Here is a 7,298-nt window from a genome sequence, read left to right as displayed (position 1 = left end):
AACTTTTTTCTTACTCAATATCAAGCCACACTTATTGTTTTTAATTCGGCTGTGAGTGTTTGTGTGAGCTCAGGATGAGTTTCCCGTTGTCCCGCTGTATCGCCGACCCGGAAACCACACCAGTAAGCCAGCTCACTGAGCAGCGAGCCTCGCAACGTCCCGACCAATCAGAGCACACTGGGCTCACAGGGAGTGGGGGCAGGAGCTCCAACAAGCCGTTTAGGACAGAGTGAATACCGGTGAATACACATACTTTACAGAGATGCTGTATGAGAAACCAATGTGAGTTTGGAAAATTGCACAATATAAATCTATTTTAGTATACCTCAACAATGGAATTATGATCAGTAGAAATGGCCATGACATGGGACCTTTAACATAGAAGGTTGACTAATAATAAGTGTGATTTACTTGTCTAGTGTAGTAATACAAAAACAACAGCCCATCACTCTCCTTCTCTGCTGCAGAGACCCTCATCACTCCAATACTGGATGACTGTAACAGCATTCTCTATGGCACATCCTCCAACATCCTTAATAAACATGCAATATATCCAGAACTGCGCTGTCCGCCTCCACACCAACAACCCCTCCCGAGACAACATCACCCCCATCCTCCAAAACCTGCACCTTCTAACACACAAAGACCTCAACATCCAGGCCCCCTCCTACCTCACGACCTGCTCCACCACCACACCCCTTCCCACTGCCTGCGCTCATCAGAAACCAACCTCCTGTCTATCTCCACATGAACCAAGCATCAAACCTGGGGGGGGGGTGAGCTTTCTCCATTGCTGCCCCCTCCCTTTGGAACACAACACATCAGAGACTACACTGACTAAAACTCACCTTTTCAGACTGGCTGTGATTAATGTTGTGTCCTTGTGCTAAATGTTCTTTCATTGCTCGATTTTTATTAAAATCTCTTATCTTTGTATTTATTTATTATTACCACTGTGAAGTGAAAAAGCTCTTGCCAAATTAAATGTATTATTATAATTATGGTAACACTTTATATTAAGGTACACTTATTCACTATCAACTAGTTGTTAATTAACATATTAGAGTCAAACTACTAGCTTATTTGTTATGAACAAGACTTCACTTTAAAATAGGGAATTAGAAATACCTAATCTTTAGTTATTACATTACACTACATGTCACTTGTTAGACACTTTTATCTAAAGCGACTTACCTACTCAATACTGTGGACAATCCCCACAGGAGCAATTTGGGGTGAAGTGTCTTGCCCAGGGACACAACGACATGCTGACTGCAGTGGGGTTTGAACCTGTGACCCCCTGATCCGAACACCTACGCACAACCCACTGCGCCACACACCTCCAACAATTATAGATTCATGTATTGTTACATAAGAATTGCAAGGAATCCTTTATAAGGGTAGTCTCATTGTAAAGTGGTACCAATAGACCATATTTGTTAGGTGTTATTATGGGATAATTACTATTCTTGTGGTACTACTGCCTTATTAGGCCCATATTGAGCATATTAAGACCAAAACTCATGTACAACAACTTCCTTACAATAAATAAGCACTAATTAGAGGGTTATTGAGGAAAAACTCTGAACTAATGGCCTAGTACTTGTAGAATATGGTCATATAGAATAAAGCATTAATAAGTGTTTAATACTGAATATAGAGCCAATATACTGCTAATATGCATGTTAATTAACAACTAGTTAATGGTGAATATGTGTACCTTAATATAAAGTGTTACCATAATTATTATTATTACGTTACATGTTAAATGTATGACCATTTTTGATCCAGCCTCATTTTTATTTGTGACTACACAACTAACAAAAACTGAATCTCCAGAGTGGAAACAAAATAAGAGAGAGAGATAAGATAAGATAAGATAGTACTTTATTGATCCCAATTTGGGAAATGTTTGTGTTCTGAAGGTTTTATAGAAAGGACATTAGACACATGTTGTAAAGAGGCTAAATGAAGCCACACCTTTATATCAAGAGACTTCATTATCAAGAAGTAAATGTTTCCAGCGGACAGTCACATGTTGGTGCAGCTGGGAGCACAACGGCTGCCGGTTCTCATTCCTGCTGCTGTTTGAAGCAGTTCAATTATTAGTGAACGTGTCTCACAGTGTCTGTCTAACCTCTAAAAATAGTTCAGAGAGGGACACACAGAAACAAAAAAAGTTGTCATGGTTCGTGTCTTACTGGTCAGAAAATAAGCTTGATACATTCAAGAGGATTCAAGAGGAATATGTATGTTCACCCTCGCAGGAAAGTGAAATTAGGTGGCAAAATGATTTCTTGTGTTAGAGGTCTTGAGTATTGTATTTGCATTGTATCTCTTATCAAACAAGCAAGATGTAGCACTGTTTCATAAAGACTGTGCTATCATTAAAACCATTTATAGGCGAAAGACTATAGGATTGTACATTTTGTTGAAATCGCAACACAAGAAAGCATCTTGTTACACAGAGTTCAAAATGTGGCAACAGTAAAAATAACATTTGGTTGATGATTAATGATCTGTGCCGGTCAGATTCGCTCAAATTGTAAACTTTGCTCTCACAGGAGACAAATAAGAAAAACAAATATATATATGTTTACACACACGGAAAGTTATCCTGTTATAACTGCAAAGTGGATGTCCTTTTACCCAGGACAGGATTTACTCTCCAGGGTAACACAGTGCAATTCTATTGAGGTAAACATCTACATTTGGTCATACTGTTAAAGAGCACAGTGATTTTCAGTCGGTAAGAAGTATTTTTAACAAACCTGAAATATTGTCTCTGCTGCTACACTGACTTTATATGTCTTTCGGGTGTTTAGAAAATTGTGCAGCAATTAAAAACATTTTCTAATATGATTTTAATCCTTCAGATTTTTGTTTCATATGCTCTCGGAGACTTCTTTCATGATACAAGTAAGCTTTTATTGTAATTTTCCAAGATTTTAAATGTAATATAGTATTCATAAATATGGGCCTCAGCTATGTTATCAGCAAGGACAACTTTCTTCACTTGGAACTGGTTAGTTTAAGGACATTTGTAGATGCATGAGAAGTTATATGTACTGTATGAATGTGACATGTTTTTTAATTGATTTGATTTTGATAAAATGTTTTAGTGTTTTTTTTTTATCTTTAAAGGTTTCAATTTTATTTGAAAATGTGATTTCTGTCTTAGACTTTTTATAGTTAAATATAAACTTTACACCTTGTGATTTATAGGGCATGGAATAATTTGTTATTTGTTATAGACAAACAATCTTTTGTTACATTTTTAATCCTTAAGACTTTTGTATAAAACAATTGTATCTACTAACTAAATGACAATGATTTTTAGATTAATTGTTGTTTGTGTTATAGCATATTGCATCTAGTTTAATATATTTGATATGTTTTTTTTACAGAAATGTTATGCTTCACAGTTTTGTTTTTGGTTGTTTTGCTGTCAGTGAAACATGGATTCTGCACCTCTATACAAACAGGTAAAGATAATGAAAAACACAATAACTGCATGTACAAAAGTATATTGTGCTCATACACTGTACTTTTCCATATCACTACTATTATATTGTTTATTATTTTTGAATAACATTTTCAGTATACTGTATGTGTTCACCATCACAGGCACAAAGGATGTTAAGAGGTCTCTAAACCTCGGGACAAACTTTGAACATTTAGAGAAATTAAGGAACAGGTCCACGTATGTTGCGAGGAGCTGTAAGGAGATCATAGACAGATACAATGAACATGAAGGTAAGCAATACTTGAAAATTAGACAAATGTTCTTGTGCAATTTAAAATGAAAGTATTTGATTAATTCAATGTGTACTGTAAAACTTCCCTAGAAGACATGTTTTAACTCATAAAAACTATGACATTTCCAGATGGGTTGTACTTCCTGACCACTGCTAATGGCATGGTCTATCAGACTTTCTGTGATATGACCACAGCTGGAGGCGGCTGGACGCTGGTGGCGAGTGTCCATGAGAACAGCATCTATGGACGGTGCACAGTGGGAGATCGCTGGTCCAGCCAACAGGGTAACAATGCTAACCTACCAGATGGAGACGGAAACTGGTCCAACAGAAACACCTTTGGAGCAGCAGAGGGCGCCACCTCGGATGATTTTAAGGTACTAGTATGGAAAGCCATCAGTGCCATTTTCTCCATTTGATTTATATAGCACACTTTAAAAACAACGTCATCTCAAGGTGCTTCACAAAGCTACAAGGAAAAAGAATAAAACAAATAAAATAAAAATATATCTAAAAGGAGCATATTGAATAAAATACGGTAATATAAAAAATAAAAATAAAAGGTTAAGAGCATAAAAGGTTTAAAATAAAAATAAATAAATAAATAAAGTAAAAGACAGTCAGTAAAATGCGGTGTGGAAAAGGTGGGTCTTGAGGCATTTCCTAAAAACTGAGAGTGATGCAGAGGTCCGTATGTTCTCTGGAAGCTGATTCCACAGACGTGGACCCAGGGAGGAGAAAGCACGGTCTCCCATGCTGACCAGTTTTGTCCGCGGAAAAGTTTAAAATGCTGCTTTTTATGACGCTTCCCTTATTAGTTACACTGGCATATTTGAATTGCTTGAAACGTCGGTTTTTACCGTGCTTTTGTTGTTAAAGAATATGCTGTTTACTGCCTCAAAAACACATAAAAAAGCACTTTTTGCAACGTTCTTTTATGATAATGAGCCCCTTCTGTTTTGCATAGCCAGTATCTGAGTGTATGTGGTCAATCAGCAAAAATAAAACCAGCAGAAAAGAACTCCACTAAAGTGTAGTAAAAAGCGGTGTTTTCAGCAACTATAATGCGCAAAAAATTGCATTTTGTAACTGATAAAGAAAGCGTCATGGACTTCAAGCTTGAAATATTGCACATACATTTATTTTTTATCTCACAAGCACAGCTGTTTATGAACAATATGATATCTAAGCCACAGTTGCCATTTTGACAGTAGTGTGTAACCTCCACAGAATCCAGGCTACTATGATATCATGGCAGAAGACATATCTGTGTGGCACGTTCCCAACAACGTCCCACTGGAGCACTGGAAACCTGGCAGCCATCCTCCGCTACCACACTGAGACCCACTTTCTGCGCCTGTATGGAGGAAACCTCTTTCAGATGTTCATGGTAACTTGTAGTGCATTGTGTGTTATGTTAAATCACAGCGGTGGAACCTGACTAATTATATTTAATCAAGAAAAATGTAGGTATTTGTGTCTAATGTGAGTGTTTCCATGTTATGCTCCTTCATATTGTTAATCCACCATGTCAGAGTATGTATTGTACTTTTCTACTCCATGGTATATTTAAAAGCATTGGTTAATAAATAATTAACAAATAGTAAATTCAGATAAGTACAAATATAATTAACATAATGTATTATTATAGATTAGGCAACATGGCAGTATATATATATTTTTTAATTGCTTCCAGCTTTACCTTTTTGTACAGTGTACCGATCAACAATTGTAATCCATTTATATATAAACCACAAACAAATAAGTCACATTAACTCACAAAACATCAATCACTTACAGTATGTGACTCCGAGAGCCTACGATTGTTTAAATCATGGGGATTGACTGTGAGTGAGTGTGGGGGGGGGAAGAAGTATTTTTTGTCCTTTGTCACTCAGTTTAAGAGTGTAGTTCAGGGGTTAGGGATGTGTGAAAGTATAGTTGTAAAGTTCTGTTCGAGTCCGAGTTAAAGTTCTCGGTGTAGAGTGCAAGAGGAGGGGAAATGATATTGGTGTAGTGAGAATAACTTATCTGAGGGTGACAGGCCAGAGTAGATCACCGGATTGCAGGGTTTAACTGGGAAGGGGAAAGTTAAATGTTCCCCCAACAGCATGGGTTCAGTGGCAAAACTCCCCAAAATAGCCTGATTTCTCTGATGAAGTCCATAAGAATCCACTTTCTTCCTTGCTGGATCCGACTTCCTCTTGGTTCTTTCTCTTTCTGTTGAATGACATGCTGTCCTCCTTTTAACAGCACACAGGTGCCATTTCCTTGATTGGTTTTCCTCCAGCTTCTCTCTTGATTAGCCTCTCCCATTTTTCTCAGGGAATCTGTAGGAGTGTGTTTACTTTTCCCCTGTCCTGCTACAACATATATTGCTACTTTACAGGCTAAAATATTTTACTACGACTACATGCTGCGTTTATCTTCCAGCAATATCCAGTAAGATACAACGTTGGCTCCCCCGGCAACAGAGGGCCAGCTATTCCCATTGTGTATGACCATGGAGACAAAGAGTCCACCAAAAATGTTATATGGACCCAATCCAAGAGGTAAAACTCTAATATAGTGGAATGGAGATAATATAGAGCTTTTCAACCATCATGTATGAGCATGTGTATCACTAATTACTTTAATTACTAATTGTTGCAGATTTCCTAAAACAATTAATTTATACATTTAATCCAAACACAGGAATTATGAAATCTTTAATGTCCAAGTTTAATAACAATGTTATCCTTGAATGACCAAATAGAAGACACCAACTTACTAAACAAAATGTGTCCTGCTGTAATCAAAGGTACTTTTTTTTTTAATTGTGTATTTTTCTTATTATATATAAGGGGAGTTTGAACCAGGTTTCCTCACATTCAGAGCAATAAACAATGAACGTGCAGCCATGGCTATCTGCTCCGGGGTCAAGCCGGTCCGTGCTTACAACACTGAACATGTGAGTCTCAACCCATTTTCACTCTTCTACTGTCTGTCAACAAAGCAACTGTTACACATACTGTTGCTTCTGTGTGTCTCCAGTACTGTATAGGGGGAGGGGGCTATTTCCTCACTGATCAATGTGGGGACTTCCCATCATTTGACTGGGACAGATTGGGAAGGGAGCAAGGCTGGAGCGCCTCCAAAGAGATGACTGAGGCTGCTGTTTTACTCTTCTACCGCTGAGAGGACTATTTGCACATGCACAGCTATGGATTTTATGACATGTCAGCCTAGCCAACAATCACAGTTGAAGACACAGCATGTCTTATGTTACAAAAACAAGACATGTGTTTCTGCATATGCCCATTAAAGAAAACAACTAATATTAGTTATCAAACTGCATTAGTTATCAAACTGCATTTAGGAAGCTATTTGAGTTCAAAGTGTCTTAAACTTCTTTATCATGCTTTCAGTTGCTCAAAGCCCCTCTGTGATATTCTCTGACCTGTACACACAGATAATGTTAGTGAAAGAATCTAACTCCCACAGTGGTTTAGACTGACATTAAGAAGTTGAATCAACTCATTACACAGAGAGAGTGAGAGT

At 37.5% G+C, this 7,298-nt stretch overlaps 1 pseudogene; it reads left to right on the top strand.

Moving 5' to 3' along the window:
• The first annotated feature begins 2,627 nt into the window (after positions 1-2,627).
• LOC117474699 lies at positions 2,628-7,080 on the top strand (annotated as a pseudogene).
• The last annotated feature ends 218 nt before the right edge of the window (positions 7,081-7,298 follow it).

Source organism: Trematomus bernacchii, unplaced genomic scaffold (genome assembly GCF_902827165.1).
Source record: "Trematomus bernacchii unplaced genomic scaffold, fTreBer1.1, whole genome shotgun sequence".
Lineage (NCBI taxonomy): Eukaryota > Metazoa > Chordata > Actinopteri > Perciformes > Nototheniidae > Trematomus > Trematomus bernacchii.
This window is presented reverse-complemented; position numbering and strand designations above follow the sequence as displayed.